Raw genomic sequence first — 16,261 nt, 5'->3', positions numbered from 1 at the left:
TAGTGATTCTTTCCACCATACCCGCCTTCCCACCCACACTCCCAAGCTCTTCCTCTTCTCTCTCCTATTCCCAGTCTTATTTTTTTTTACTAACTTCTATTTTCAATTAACTTTATACATAGAAGATTAACTATATTAAGTAAAGAGTTTAACAAATTGTATGAAAAATAACTTTCTCAACAGTCAAGACCAGGTATATTCAAAATCATTGCATTTCAAGTTAATTTCACTTTTTTAAGCATATATGTTGAGAAACTTAATTAACATTTAAAGAAGAACCCAAGAATGATACATCTTTGGTGAGCACTTAGACATAACTATAACTTATGAGACATAGGAATATCCTCCACTTAATACACTAAAACAAAGTAAATCTTTGAGAAGAAGTTTTGCTGTTAACTCTTATAATATAACTCTTTGAAGACAGAGGTCCTGCATGGGAAGTTAGTGCACAATGACTCCTGTTGTTAATTTAACAATTAACACTCTTATGTATAATGTCAGTGACCACCTCAGGCTCTTGATGTGAGCTGCCTAGGCTATGGAAGCCTTTTGAGTCCACAGATTCTGTCAGTACTTAGACAAGGCCATAAGCAAAGTGGAAGTTCTTTCCTCCCTTTTGAGCAAAGTACATCCTTCTTTGATGGCCATTTCGTTCTGCTGGGTTTACTCAAGAGATCTTTCATGTAGAACATTTTTGCCACAGTGTCTTGGCTTTCCATGCCTGAAATGCTCTCTCAGGCTTTTCAGCCAGACCAGGAAGCCTTAAGGGCTGATTCTGAGGTCAGAGTGTTACTTAAAGTGATTGTCATTCTATGAGTCTGCTGTGTGGACTGCAATGTTGGAACATTCTCTCCTTTTTAATTCTATCTATTATTATTACCAAACATTCCTATCTATATGATCACTTTAAAACTTAACCCTATCAATAAATCACTTTAGCACTTAAAATGGTATTTTTACCACCCAGCTTAAGAGGATTTAAGGTCCCATGGCAAGTTTTTTAAACTGTACCCTTAGAAGTAAATCCATAGGAATATATGTAGAACTATACAGCTTTACAGTTACAAATCTCCTCCTCCCTCTGTTATCTCCATGCTTATTTTTTTTTATTTTTTTATTTTTTTATTTTTTTTTAACTTTTATTTAATGAATATACGTTTCCAAAGTACGAATAATGGATTACTATGGCTTCCCCCCCATACCGTCCCACCCACATCCCTCCCCTTTCCCACTCCCTCTCCCCTTCCATTCACATCAAGATTCATTTTCGATTATCTTAATATACAGAAGATCAGTTTAGTATACATTAAGTAAGGATTTCAACAGTTTGCTCCCACACAGAAACATAAAGTGAAAAATAATAGATGATTTTTTTTAATGATGATGAAATCAGATCAGACCTATTGTCATGTTTAATCCCAGTGAGAGTCAAGTTGGGAGTTGATAGTTTCTTTTCTTTTCTTTTCTTTTTTTTTTTTTTTTTTTTTTTTACAGAGGATCAGTTTAGTATGCATTAAGTAAAGATTTCAACAGTTTGCACCCCCATAGAAACACAAAGTGAAATATATTATTTGAGTACTCATTATAGCATTAAATCTCAATGCACAGCACATTAAGGACAGAGATCCTACATGAGGAGTAAGTGCACAGTGACTCCTGTTGTTGACTTTACCAATTGACACTCCTGTCTATGGCATCAGTAATCTCCCTATGCTCCAGTCATGAGTTTCCAAGGCTATGGAAGCCCCTTGAGTTCTCCGACTCTTATCTTGTTTAGACAAGGTCATAGTCAAAGTGGAGGTTCTCTCCTCCCTTCAGAGAAAGGTACCTCCTTCTTTGAAGACCTGTTCTTTCCACTGAGATCTCACTCACAGAGATCTTTTGCCAGAGTGTCTTGGCTTTCCATGCCTGAAATACTCTCATGGGCTTTTCAGCCAGATCCGAATGCCTTTAGGGCTGATTCTGAGGCCAGAGTGCTATTTAGGGCATCTGCCATTCTATGAGTCTGCTGAGTATCTCACTTCCCATGTTGGATCACTCTCCCCTTTATTTATTCTATCGGTTAGTGTTAGCAGGTACTAGACTTGCTTATGTGCTCCCTTTGACTCTTAGTCCTTTCATTATGATCAATTGCGAACTGAAATTGATCACTTGGACTAGTGAGATGGCATTGGTACATGCCACCTTGATGGGATTAAATTGGAGTCCCCTGGTATGTTTCTAACTCTACCATTTGGGGCAAGTCAGCTTGAGCATGTCCCAAATTATATATCTCTTCCCTCTCTTATTCCTACTCTTATGTTTAACAGGGATCACATTTCAGTTACTTTTCAACACTTAAGAATAACTGTGTATTAATTACAGAATTGAATCAGTCATATTAAGTAGAACAGACAAAAAAACTACTAAGAGGGATAATGTATTAAGTTGTTCATTAACAGTCAGGGCTATGCTGATCAAGTCACCGTTTCTCATAGTGTCCCTTTCACTTCAACAAGTTTCCATTTTGGTGTTCAGTCAGTTGTCACCGATCAGGGAGAACATATGGTATTTGTCCCTTTGGGACTGGCTTATTTCACTCAGCATGATGTGTTCCAGATTCCTCCATTTTGTTGCAAATGACTGGATTTCGTTGTTTCTTACTGCAGTATAGTATTCTAAAGAGTACATATCCCATAATTTCTTTATCCAGTCTACCGTTGATGGGCATTTAGGTTGGTTCCAGGTCTTAGCTATTGTGAATTGTGCTGCAATAAACATTAGGCTGCAGACTGCTTTTTTGTTTGCCAATTTAAATTCCTTTGGGTAAATTCCAAGGAGTGGGATGGCTGGGTCGAACAGTAGGGTTATCTTCAGGTTTCTGAGGAATCTCCAGACTGATTTCCATAGTGGCTTAACCAGTTTGCATTCCCACCAACAGTGGGTTAGTGTCCCTTTTTCCCCACATCCTCGCCAGCATCTGTTGTTGGTAGATTTCTGTATGTGAGCCATTCTAACCGGGGTGAGGTGGAACCTCATTGTGGTTTTGATTTGCATTTCTCTGATTGCTAATGACCTTGAACATTTTTTCATGTGCCTGTTGGCCATTTGGATTTCCTCTTTTGAAAAATGTCTGGCCGGCGCCGCGGCTCACTAGGCTAATCCTCCGCCTAGCGGCGCCGGCACACCGGGTTCTAGTCCCGGTCGGGGCGCCGGATTCTGTCCCGGTGCCCCTCTTCCAGGCCAGCCCTCTGCTGTGGCCAGGGAGTGCAGTGGAGGATGGCCCAGGTGCTTGGGCCCTGCACCCTATGGGAGACCAGGAAAAGCACCTGGCTCCTGGCTCCTGCCATCGGATCAGCGCGGTGCGCCGGCCGCAGCGCGCCGGCCGCGGCGGCCATTGGAGGGTGAACCAACGGCAAAGGAAGACCTTTCTCTCTGTCTCTCTCTCTCACTGTCCACTCTGCCTGTCAAAAAAAAAAAAAAAAATGTCTATTGAGGTCCTTGGCCCATCTCTTAAGTGGGTTGTTGGTTTTGTTTTTGTGGAGTTTCTTGATCTCTTTGTAGATTCTGGTTATTAACCCTTTATCTGTTGCATAGTTTGCAAATATTTTTTCCCATTCTGACGGTTGTCTCTTCACTCTCCTGACTGTTTCTTTTGCAGTACAGAAACTTCTCAATTTGATGCAATCCCAATAGTTAATTTTGGCTTTGACTGCCTGTGCCTCCCGGGTCTTTTCCAGAAACTCTTTGCCTGTGCCAATATCTTGAAGGGTTTCTCCAATGTTCTCTAGTAACTTGATGGTGTCAGGTCGTAGATTTAGGTCTTTAATCCATGTTGAGTGGATTTTTGTGTAAGGTGTAAGGTAGGGGTCTTGCTTCATGATTCTGCACGTGGAAATCCAATTTTCCCAGCACCATTTATTGAATAGACTGTCCTTGCTCCAGGAATTAGTTTTAGATCCTTGATCAAATATAAGTTGGCTGTAGATGTTTGGGTTGATTTCTGGTATTTCAATTCTGTTCCATTGGTCTATCCTTCTGTTTCTGTACCAGGACCATGCTGTTTTGATTACAACTGCCCTGTAGTATGTCCTGAAATCTGGTATTGTGATGCCTCCGGCTTTGTTTTTGTTGTACAAGATTGCTTTAGCTATTCGAGGTCTCTTGTGCCTCCATATAAATTTCAGCACCAATTTTTCCAGATCTGAGAAGAAGGTCTTCGGTATCTTGATTGGTATTGCATTGAATCTATAAATTGCTTTTGGGAGAATGGACATTTTGATGATATTGATTCTTCCAATCCATGAGCATGGCAGATTTTTCCATTTCTTGGTATCCTCTTCTATTTCTTTCTTTAAGGTTTTGTAATTTTCATCGTAGAGATCTTTAACATCCTTGGTTAAGTTTATTCCAAGGTATTTGATTGTTTTTGTAGCTATTGTGAATGGGATTGATCTTAGAATTTCTTCCTCAGCCATGGCATTGTCTGTGTATACAAAGGCTGTTGATTTTTGTGCATTGATTTTATACCCTGCTACTTTGCCAAACTCTTCTATGAGTTCCAATAGTCTCTTGGTAGAGTTCTTTGGGTCCCCTAAATAAAGAATCATGTCATCTGCAAAGAGGGATAGTTTGAGTTCTTCCTTCCCAATTTGTATCCCTTTAATTTCTTTTTCTTGCCTAATAGCTCTGGCTAGAACCTCCAGAACTATATTGAATAGCAGTGGTGAGAGTGGACATCCCTGTCTGGTCCCAGATCTCAGTGGAAATGCTTCCAACTTTTCCCCATTCAATAGGATGTTGGCTGTGGGTTTTTCATAGATTGCTTTGATTGTATTGAGGAATGTTCCTTCCAAACCCAGTTTGCTTAGAGTTTTCATCATGAACGGGTGTTGTATTTTATCAAATGCTTTCTCGGCATCTATTGAGAGAATCATATGGTTTTTCTTCTGCAGTCTGTTAATGTGGTGTATCACATTGATTGTCTTGCGCACATTAAACCATCCCTGCATACCAGGGATAAATCCCACTTGGTCTGGGTGGATGATCTTTCTGATGTGTTGTTGCATTCTATTGGCGAGAATTTTATTGAGGATTTTTGCATCTATGTTCATCAGGGATATTGGTCTGTAATTCTCTTTCAGTGCTGCATCTTTTCCCGGCTTAGGAATTAAGGTGATGCTGGCTTCATAGAAAGAATTTGGGAGGATTCCCTCTTCTTCAATTGTTCTGAATAGTTTGAGAAGAATTGGAGTTAGTTCTTCTTTAAATGTCTGGTAGAATTCAGCAGTGAATCCATCTGGTCCTGGGCTTTTCTTTGTTGGGAGGGCCTTTATTACTGTTTCAATTTCTGTCTCAGTTATGGGTCTGTTTAGGTTTTCGATGTCTTCCTGGTTCAATTTAGGTAGGTTGCATGTGTCCAGGAATCTATCCATTTCTGGTAGGTTTCCCTGTTTGCTGGCATACAAGTCCTTGTAGTAATTTCTGATGATTCTTTTTATTTCTGTGGTGTCTGTTGTTACATTTCCTTTTTCATCTCTGATTTTATTGATTTGGGTCTTTTCTCTTCTTTTTTTAGTTAGTTGGGCCAATGGGGTGTCAATTTTGTTTATTTTTTCAAAAAACCAGCTCCTCGTTTGGCTGATTTTTTGTAATGTTTTTCTTGATTCAATCCTGTTGATTTCTTCTCTGATTTTAATTATTTCTCTTCTCCTACTAGATTTGGGTCTGGTTTGCTGTAGGTTTTCTAGATCCTTGAGGTGAATAGAAAGCTCATCTATTTGGTGCCTTTCCAATTTCTTGATGTAGGCACCTATTGATATAAACTTTCCTCTTAACACTGCTTTTGCTGCGTCCCATAAGTTTTGGTATGTTGTGCTGTTATCCTCATTTACTTCCAGAAAGTTTTTGATTTCTCTTTTGATTTCTTCTATGACCCATTGTTCATTCAGGAGCATGTTGTTCAATCTCCATGTGTTTGCGTATGCTCTAGGGATTCCTGAGTTGTTCATTTCCAACTTCATTCCTTTATGGTCTGAGAAGCTGCATGGTATGATTCTAATTCTTTTGAATTTGCTGAGACTTGCTTTATGGCCTAGTATGTGGTCAATCCTAGAGAAGGTTCCATGTACCGCTGAGAAGAATGTATAATCTTTAGCTGTAGGATTGAAAGTTCTGTATATATCTGTTAGATCCATTTGGGCTATAGTGTCGTTTAAATCTACTGTATCCTTGTTGATCTTCTGTCCTATTGATCTGTCTATTTCTGAGAGTGGAGTATTGAAGTCCCCCAGTACTATTGTATTGGGGTCTAAGTCTCCCTTTAAGTCCGTTAACAAATCTTTTAGATAAACCGGTGCCCTGTAGTTAGGTGCATATACATTGATAATTGTTATATCTTCCTGTTGAATTGATCCCTTAATCATTATGTAGTGTCCCTCTTTGTCTCTCTTAATGGTTTTTGTGGTAAAGTTTATGGTGTCTGATATTAAGATGGCTACGCCTGCTCTTTTTTCATTTCTGTTGGCATGGTATATCTTTTTCCAGCCTTTCACTTTCAGTCTGTATGGATCTTTGTTGGAAAGATGTGTTTCTTGTAAGCAGCAAATAGATGGGTTTTGTTTTTTAACCCAATCAGCCAAACGGTGTCTTTTAACTGGACAGTTCAGGCCATTCACGTTCAATGTGACTAATGATAAGTGGTAACTTTGCCCTGCCATTTGCCAAAGATAAGTTCTAATATATGCTTTGAATTCCCTGTGATCTTTTGCTGTGAGCTTTCCTTCCTTGGTTTCCTTCCTTTACCTTCTTTCATATTGATGACTGTGTTTCTTTGTTTCTGTGTGTAACACATCTTTAAGCATCTTTTGTAGGGCTGGACGAGTGGCAACAAATTCTTTCAATTTCTGTTTGTTATGAAAAGTCTTTATTTCACCTTCATTCACAAATGATAGCTTTGCAGGGTATAATATTCTGGGCTGGCAGTTGTTCTCTCTTAGTACCTGGGCTGTATCTTGCCATTCCCTCCTAGCTTGTAGAGTTTCTGATGAGAAGTCAGCTGTGAGTCTGATTGGAGATCCTCTGAGAGTAATCTGACGTTTCTCTCTTGCACATTTTAGGATCTTTTCTTTATGTTTCACTGTGGAGAGTTTAATTACAACGTGCCGTGGTGAGGGTCTCTTTTGGTCGTGTTTATTAGGGGTTCTGTGAGCTTCCTGTACTAGGATTTCTCTGTCCTTCTCCAAACCTGGGAAATTTTCTGCTAATATCTCACTAAAAAGGCCTTCTAATCCTTTCTCCCTCTCCATGCCTTCAGGAACTCCTAGAACCCGAATGTTGGGTTTTTTAATAGTATCCTGAAGATTCCCGACAATATGTTTCAGATTTCTAATTTCCTCTTCTTTTCTTTGGTCTGACTGTATCCTTTCCTGTTCTCTGTCTTCTAAGTCCGATATTCTCTCTTCTGCTTCTCCCATTCTGTTTGTAAGGCTCTCTATTGTGTTTTTCATTTGATCTATTGAATTCTTCACTTCAGTCACTATCCCAGTTTCCTGTTGTACTAGTTGTTTCGTTTCATTTTGATTCCTCCTTAATATTTCATTTTCACGAGAGAGATTTTCTATCTTGTCCATTAAGGATTTCTGTAGTTCAAGAATTTGTTTTTGAGAACTTCTTAATGTTCTTATCAATTTTTTGAGATCTGCTTCTTGCATTTCTTCTATGTCATCATCCTCATAATCTTGAATTGGGGTGTCTTTTTCATTTGAGGGCTTCATGGTGACTTCCTTGTTTTTATTACCTTGGTTTTTGCGTTTGTTATTTGTCATATTGGAGATATTTGGTTTCTTCACTGTGGTGCTTTTTCTTGTTATACTATGACTCTAGATTAAGTGGACTATCTGTTTTTGATGGAGCCTTAGGGCTTGAGATGGGTGTGGCCTGAGAGCTCTGTTTGGTGTGCCAAAGGTGACACTCCCAGGTTAGGCGTGGTAAACCTCTCTCTCTCTCTCTCTTTTTTTTTTGATTCAACAGGGAAGTTATTCTGCACAGCTGAACAAAGTTGGAGGTAGTTAGCAGGCAAATGATATACCCACAGGAGCCAGAGATCAGAAGCTCTTTCCCAAGGACTACACAGGGAATCTGTTCGGCCCTTAGAGTGGGCTCAAATTCTCCTTCAGTCTCCCACTGGGTTGCCAAAGTTACGGAATTGTAGCGTCTCTGGAGAGTGCTCACGTGAATTCCGTGAGTTCTCTCCCCCCCCCCCCGTCTCTTTTTTCACAGTCTCAGTTCAGTAGCACCATAAATTTACTAAGTCCTAATCTCCTGTTAATTCGCCCCACCCAGAGTCAGGTTTTACTGCTAGGCTCAGGGCCGGTGCAGACCTGAGGTCGCTCTGCTTATGACGTATGTCCAAGATGGCGCCTGCTCTTTGTCTTGCTCGCCCTTGAGAGGTGAGCGGAGAGAGAGAAACCCGTGTCCATACCAGTCACCTTTTTTTTTTTTCCCTCTCTCTCTCTTCCAGTTAGCTTGGTGAAGTCCCCCCCGCCCCGGGGGTCGTTCCCTCTAGTCTCCTCTCTCCGCTTGCCTGCCGGTGTCTCGGGTTATTGAGGTTCGGCTCACCTCGCGTTCCAGCGCTGGTGTGTTGAGTCTGCCGCTGATGTCCCGAACTGTGGGCTCCCACGCTCTCCACGCAGGTCTGCTCCCCTTCCAGCGCCGATGTGTGGACTCGGAGCCCTGGACTTCCCAAGTCTCCCCGCTGTTGCACTCCCCTTCGAGCACTTGCGCGCAGACCCTGCAGCTTGCGCAGCTCCGTCCCTCGGCTCGGCTTCCGCGGCTCAGTCCCGCGGCTCGGTCCTGCGGTTCCGCTTTCGCGTGCGGTGGGCAACCTTGTTCTCCCAGTAGGTCCTCCGATTCACGCCCACTGGATCCAGAAGAGTTTTGTCTGCAATATTTTCCTGGTTCTTTTTTCTGAGGCTACCGTAACTCCCCTTTTATTAAACTAAATTTTCCCGGACTATCGGTGCGCGCCCTCACTATTCCGCCATCTTGGCTCCGCCCCTCCATGCTTATTTTTTACTAAGATCTATCCTCAATTGACTTCCTACACACACGATCAACTCTATGTTAAGTAAGAATTCAACAAATAGTATGAAGAGAAAAAAATGAAAAACAAAAATAACAAAACTGTTCCTTGCATTTTTCTAAAGATTCCTGAATTGCTGATTTCCAGCTTCATTCCATTGTGTTCCGAGAAGATGCATGGTATGATTTTGATTATTTTGAATTTGCTGAGACTTACTTTATGGCATTGTATGTGGTCAATCCTAGAAAAAGTTCCATGAACTGGTGATAAGAATTTGTATTCTGCAGCTGTAGGATGAAAAGTTCTCAAGCTATCTATTAGGGTCATTTGGTCTATAGTGTTGATTAAATCTGCTGTTTCCTTGCTGGTTTTCTGTCTGTTTGATCTGTCCATTGCTCAAAGTGGAGTATTGAAGTCCCCCATGACTATTGTATTGAAGTCTATGTCTCTATTTAGATCCCTTAACATTTCTTTTAAAGAGTCAGGTACCCTGTAATTAGGTGCATATACGTTTAGAATAGTTCCTTCTTCCTGTTGGATTGATCCCTTAATTATTATATAGTGCCTGTCTTTGTCTCTTTTAATAGTTTTTGTGTTAAAGCCTATTTTGTCTCATATTAGGACGGTTACTCCAGCTCTTTTTTAGTTTCTGTTGGTGTATAATATCTCTATATTTTGACTTTCAGTCTGTGTGCATCTTTGTTGGTTAGATGTGTTTCTTGTAGGCAGCAAATAGATAGGTTTTGTTTTTTAATCCATTCAGCCAGCCTGTGTGATATAACTGAGAGTTACAAGAGTTGAGCCCATTTACATTCAAGATGACCATTGATAACTAACAGCTTTGCCCTGCCATTTTTCCAAAAATATCCCTATATTTACTTTGAATTTCATTTGAACTTTTACTGTTAGATTTTCTTCCTTTATCTTTTGTAGTGATGACTGCATTTCTGTGTACAGCACATCCCTAAGCAGATTTTGCAGGGCTGAATGGGTGGTGACGTTCTTTCAATTTCTGTTTGTTATGGAAGGTCTTTATTTCACTTTCCTTCTTAAATGAGAGCTTTGCAAGGTACCATATTTTGGGTTGACATTTTTTTCCCTCTCACCATTTTCGCCTAGCCTGTAGGGTTTCTGGTGAAAAATTTGCTGAATCTAATTGGAGATCGTCTGAAAGTAATCTGGTGTTTCTCTAGTGAACATTTTAAAATCTTTCCTTTGGGGCCAGCGCTGTGGTGCAGCAGGTTAAAGCCCTGGCCTGAAGCACCGGCATCCCATATGGGCGCCGGTTCGAGACCTGGCTGCTTCACTTCCGATCTAGCTCTCTGCTATGGCCTAGGAAAGCAGTAGAAGATGGCCCAAGTCTTTAGGCCCCTGCACCCGCGTGGGAGACCTGGAAGAAGCTCCTGGCTCCTGGCTTCAGATTGGCACAGTTCCAGTCATTGCGGCCATCTGGGGAGTGAACCAGCAGATGGAAGACTTCTTTCTCTCTCTCTCTCTCTCTCTCTCTCTCTGCCTCTCCTTCTCTATCTGTGTAACTCTGACTTTCAAATAAATAAGTAAATCTTTAAAAAAAATCTTTGCTTTATGTTTTATTGTGGTTTTATTACAATGTGTCATTGTAAAGATCATTTCTGGTCATGTCTATTAGGAGTTCTATGTGCTTCCTGTACTTGGATTTCCCTTTCTTTCTGTTTTTATTTCACCAAGAAGGCCTTCCAGTCCTTTCTTTCATTCCATGCCTTCAAAAACCCCTAGAACCTGTATGTTGGGTCATTTGATAGTATCTTGTAGATTCCCAACAGTGTATTTTAGTTTTCTAATTTCCTCCTCTTATTTTTGGCCAGATTATATAATTTCCTGTGCTTTTCCTTTTTCTTCGAAGTCAGATATTCTTATTTTTATGTTATTTTTTTTTTGACAGGCAGAGTGGACAGTGAGAGAGAGAGACAGAGAGAAAGGTCTTCCTTTTGCCGTTGGTTCACCCTCCAATGGCCTCTGTGGCCGGCGCGCCACGGCTGGCGCACTGTGCTGATCCGAAGCCAGGAGCCAGGTGCTTCTCCTGGTCTCCCATGCGGGTGCAGGGCCCAAGGACTTGAGCCATCCTCCACTGCAATCTCGGGCCATAACAAAGAGCTAGACTGGAAGAGGAGGAAGTGGGACAGAAACCGGCACCCCGACTGGGACTAGAACCTGGTGTCCTGTGTCGCAGGTGGAGGATTAGCCTGTTGAGCCGCGGCGCCAGCCTAAGTCAGATATTCTTTCATCAGCTTCACTGATTCTGTTGTTAATGCTTTGCATTGCATTTTTTATTTGCTCTATTGAAATTTTCATTTTGATTTCTCTTCAAGTTCTCAATTTTGTGGCAGAAATTTTCTTTCATGTCATGTATGGATTTCAGTAGTTCCTGCAATTGCTTCTGATTACTTGTATGTAATCTTATCAATTTTGTGAATTCCATCTGGCATTTCTTCAATCTCATCATCTTCACAATCCATTACTGAAGTGTTGTGTTCTTTTGGGGGCACCGTGTTGTCTTCCTTACTCTTGTTTCTTGAATTGGTACATTTGTTATTTGGCATTTGTCGAGATACTCATTGGTTTCAATGGTTTTTTTTTTTTTGTTTTTTTTTTGCTTGTTCTATGCCTTTGTAGGTAAGTGGAGTGTCTGATTATCTAGAGGCAAGTGTCGTGGGTGTGGCCAGAGAGCTCTGCTCAGTTCTCCAGGGTGAAAGGTGTGTCTAAGTTGACACACTCAGGTTTGGTTCAATAAAATCTTTTAGTTTTTTTTTTTAATCAGAAGAGAAGTTTATTCTGCTCAGCTGAGCTCCTCTCCTCAAAGAAGTCCAGTATCTGAGTGCTAGCCCCAGTGGGTATAATATTCATCTGCTCTGCCCCAAGGATCACACAAAGGATCTGTGCAGACCACAGTGTAAGCTCAGATTCCCCAGCAATGTCCTTTAGGTAATCAGGAAGCCCTGAGCATGTGGAGTCTCCCACAATGACTGCCCAAAGTCCTAGCCACACCATTAGTCCTCCCACACACCCTGTTTTTAATTTTTTTTCACAGTCCCGGCACACAAGCCTACCACAGTCACAAGCACTCAGCCCCCTGTTAGTTCTCCCTACCAGAGTCAGGAGTTTCCACTCAGGTGGTTGCTGTGCTCAGACAAGAGCTGGCACAGCGGTTGCTCTGCGCAGACAAGAGGTGGCACAGCTGTTACATACGTCCAAAATGGCACATGCTTTATTGGCTTGTTACAGAATGCCATTGTAAGATGATCAGGAAGACAGAAATGTGTCCCTCCTCTTCTTTTCCTCCTCTAGTTTGGCAGGTACACTATCCTCCATGGGGCTCCAAGCCAGTTTCCCACAAGGCTCTTCCTGCAGCTTTATCAACAGTGGCTTGGGCTGCTGCAGTTTGGTCTTACCTTACTCTCCAATGCTGATGTGTAGGCTCTCAGCTTCTGGAGTCCTGAGTAGTGAGTGTCCACACTCTCTATGTAGGTCCACTGTGTCCCTCTAATTTGCATGGAGTTTCCTCTGCAACTCTTCCCTGAGACTGCACTCTCTCCACTTTTTTCAAACTGTCTTCTCCTAGACTAGAGCAGTAAGCTCCCTCCCTACTTTGCCATCTTAGAAGCTCCCTATTTTCAAATTAACTTTACTTAACAAAGTTACTCATATGTGTATAAAGAGTTCAACATATAGTATGAAAAAATCTTCCTCAACAGTCGAGACAAAGGATTGGCTTTCTTAATAAATCTTGTCTATTGGGGTTTAAGAATGAAGCAAAAACCAAGGTTTAGTTTATAGAAGAGCAGCAGACACCCATATTAGACGGGGAGATATTTGGTCAAATATGTGACTTAAACACTATTCATATTTTTGTCTCTGTTCAGTCATGATTACAGAGTGGTCTTGTTTTTATTTTGATCTACCATAGATCATCACCGAGGGGTGATATCTTGTCTGTTAGTGCTGTGTGAAATGGTTTGTGATTCACACAGCAGGACCTGAGTCCGTAACTGTGCCAGGACAGTTCCTAGAAAATCAAGGCCAAGTGAGAATCACATGGCAGTCTCAGATGTCAGGAACTGCTTTTCTTTTTCTCAGTGACAAAAGCAAGTGTCAGTGCTTGTTGAGAGCCACACCACTATTGAGATGGAGAGCCATGATAATAATAAAACTCTGGTCTCCAAGCCTAGTCCCTTAGCAATGGTTAAGTCTCACTTGGCTTTCACGAAACATCCTCATGGATTTCCTAGGAGAATCTGCTCAAGATTTGTGGCATATCCTGTGGAGAGATTTGTACTGAGTCTTAAAAGAAAATTGCCATTGACTTCAATGAGAATCCAAGCCTACGATAACCTAGACATAGTCTGTTTCAATTCCAGCTTTTTCTTCTGCCTTTTCATGCCTTTGTTGAAGATAATATTCTGTTCAAGTCATCACATTTATGCTTGGGAACACCTCTAGTGAATTATCTCCAGCCTTTAGCTCCAGCCACCCAGTTTGATAGCACAAGTATTCCAGGGAAGGCAAGTGAACTCCTCTTCAAAGTATTTCTCAGATGCAGTAGAAAGTGCAAGGGAAACTTCTCCAAGGAAGTTAGGGTGCATATAGCCTAAGGCAGGTGAAACAGTGAAAAGAAACTGATTAGAGAGTCAAAACATCCTGGGTTCAGATATGAACTCTGCTATCAATTAGCAAAGATACCTTGGAAAAGATCAGTGACTGTAGCTTTGGTACCCTTCTCTATGAAATGACAGCTAGACTCTCTTCCTCAAAACACACTTTTTGATCATAAATCACCTTATGTTATAAATCCATAACTTTTGTTTGTACTCCTTTTATATTCTGTGCTTTAAGGCATGAGGTTTGAATATTCTCTGTTATAGCCTCAGAACGTGGCCTGGTACCTAATTCATGGAAGAAGATAGATACAGAGCCGGCGCCACGGCTCAGTAGGCTAATCCTCCACCTGCGGCGCCGGCACATCAGGTTCTAGTCCCAGTTGCCCCTCTTCCAGTCCAGCACTCTGCTGTGGCCCGGAAGGGCAGTGGAGGATGGCTCAAGTACTTGGGCCCTGCACCCCATGGGAGATCAGGAGAAGCACCTGGCTCCTGGCTTCAGATCAGCATGATGCGCCGGCCGCAGAGGCCATTGGAGGGTGAACCCACGGCAAAAGGAAGACCTTTCTCTCTGTCTCTCTCTCTCTCTGTCCACTCTGCCTGTCAAAAAAAAAAAAAGAATATAGATACAAATGCAGATGTAGGTATGGATCTCGATGTAGATATAAATATGGATGAAAAATTTAGTTCTAGATATGGATATAGATGTAGATTTTGTTCTGGATAGTAGATATGGATATAGATGTAGAACTGCCTGTAGATATGGATATAGATAAAGCTATAGATGTAGATATACGTTTGGATATGGATATAGACATAGCTGTGGAGATAGCTACAGATGTAGATATGGGTCTAGATATGTCTATAGATGTGGTTGTTGGTGTAGCTCTGGATTTGATGTGCACCTGAATATGACTTTTTGGAGCTACAAGTGAATTATTGAGGGGAGGGAAACTGTCAAGTTAAACATCAGCAAAGAGTAAATAAGGAAACTCCTAGTGTCAACAATATGTGACCTCTGTAATACAAGATATGGGAGGCATTCCAATTTGTGACCTCTCCCAAGCCCAGAACTGTCAAATGCTTTTCTGTACAATGTAATACTTCGAGATTCCTACTTAAAAGAATACATTAAGAACATGGAGAAGTTTCTTGCTGAAAGAAAATCCCTGAAGAAGAGTAAAGCAAATTAAGAAGTTATGTAGAACATTCTCTAAATTGTAATTAACTATATTTTCCTATCTTCACAGTAATACAAAACACAGTCACTTACAACTGATTCAGATTACTTAAATACCAGATACATCTTTAGTTCTCTATATACATGTTTGGAAATTACTTATATTTACATATAATTAAGCTATTAATACTTTTATACACCAGTCACTGCAGACCAGGAAGGCCAAGACAAGCACAAATCAAGGAATGGAGTTTTCCCAAAGCTGCAGTGTGGAAAAGAGACTATAAATAGTAGATTCCATATGCAGGAATGGGGTTCTTTGCTATAGGAAACCAAAGTGAGTAAGGAATGAAGATACATATAATGGTTTCTTGGTGGGAAGAAGAATGACAACCTGTATCCATTTAGTTTTCCTTCCCTACTGCTGCATCACAAGCTTCTCCTGCACTATCTGATGTCCATAATGTTAAATTGTCTCTAAGCAACTGCATGAGGAGGGTCCTGTCTTTATAGGAGTCTTCATTCAGTGTATCCAGTTCTGCAATGGCTTCATCAAAAGCCATTTTAGCCAGTGTGCAGGCAAGCTCTGGATTATTAAAGATCTCATAGTAAAATACAGAGAAGTTCAGAGCCAGCCGCCGGTGGATTGGGTGTGTGGGCTGCATCTCTTTCTTCCATATATCAAATGATTCTTTGGGAGTTATCTATCCTTTGTTTTCGATCATCACCACATGCAACTTCAGCCAGGTACTGGATATAATCTCCCTTCATTCTCAGATAGAAGACCTTACTCTGTAGATTAGTTGCATTGGCTATCAAGTATTTATCCAGCAATTCCAAGACCATGGTGCACATGGACCACAGCTCCCACTCTACCTTCTCCCAGTAGTCTTTAATCAGCTGCAGCTTCTTGTCGGAGATGTCAGTCTTCTGTTCCATATTTGAGATGACTCTCCAGATGGGCCCGTGGCCCCTGAGCATGTTCCTACAGGCCACCAAGAGCAGGTTTTCCACCTCAGTGGCCAGCTCAGTGCCTTGCTCAGTCACCGCCTTCATACAGGTGGCCGTGTTGTGGAGCTCAGCCAGCTTGGCCTTCTGGATCAACTCCATCTTCCCCATTGCAGGCACTAAGGATGGGCAGAGAGTGAGCACAGTCCTCTGGGAGACCTTTGAAAATGACGTGAGTCTGGATACAATTTCAGATGTAGATGTCACACTAGAAAGCATTAAATTACTATAATGAATTGAAGGAGCCTAACTTTTCGGGCAGTTTATTTGGGCTAACACTTCTGGAGAGCCATGTTGCCGAACACCCCAAGCTAGTTGTAGGAGTTGCTCTAGGCCCTCCAAACTGGGTCTGCTAGCCCAACCTGCAGAAAGCCAATC

At 41.4% G+C, this 16,261-nt stretch overlaps 1 protein-coding gene and 1 pseudogene across 8 annotated transcripts in view; one reads left to right on the top strand and one right to left on the bottom strand.

The window, feature by feature from the left end:
• PLD5 (phospholipase D family member 5) overlaps positions 1–16,261 on the top strand; it is a 415,385-nt gene that overhangs the window by 343,721 nt on the left and 55,403 nt on the right. The window lies entirely within an intron of this gene.
• LOC100343669 (14-3-3 protein theta pseudogene) lies at positions 15,280–16,145 on the bottom strand (annotated as a pseudogene).

The sequence above is a fragment of the Oryctolagus cuniculus genome, chromosome 13, assembly GCF_964237555.1.
Source record: "Oryctolagus cuniculus chromosome 13, mOryCun1.1, whole genome shotgun sequence".
NCBI lineage: Eukaryota > Metazoa > Chordata > Mammalia > Lagomorpha > Leporidae > Oryctolagus > Oryctolagus cuniculus.
This window is presented reverse-complemented; position numbering and strand designations above follow the sequence as displayed.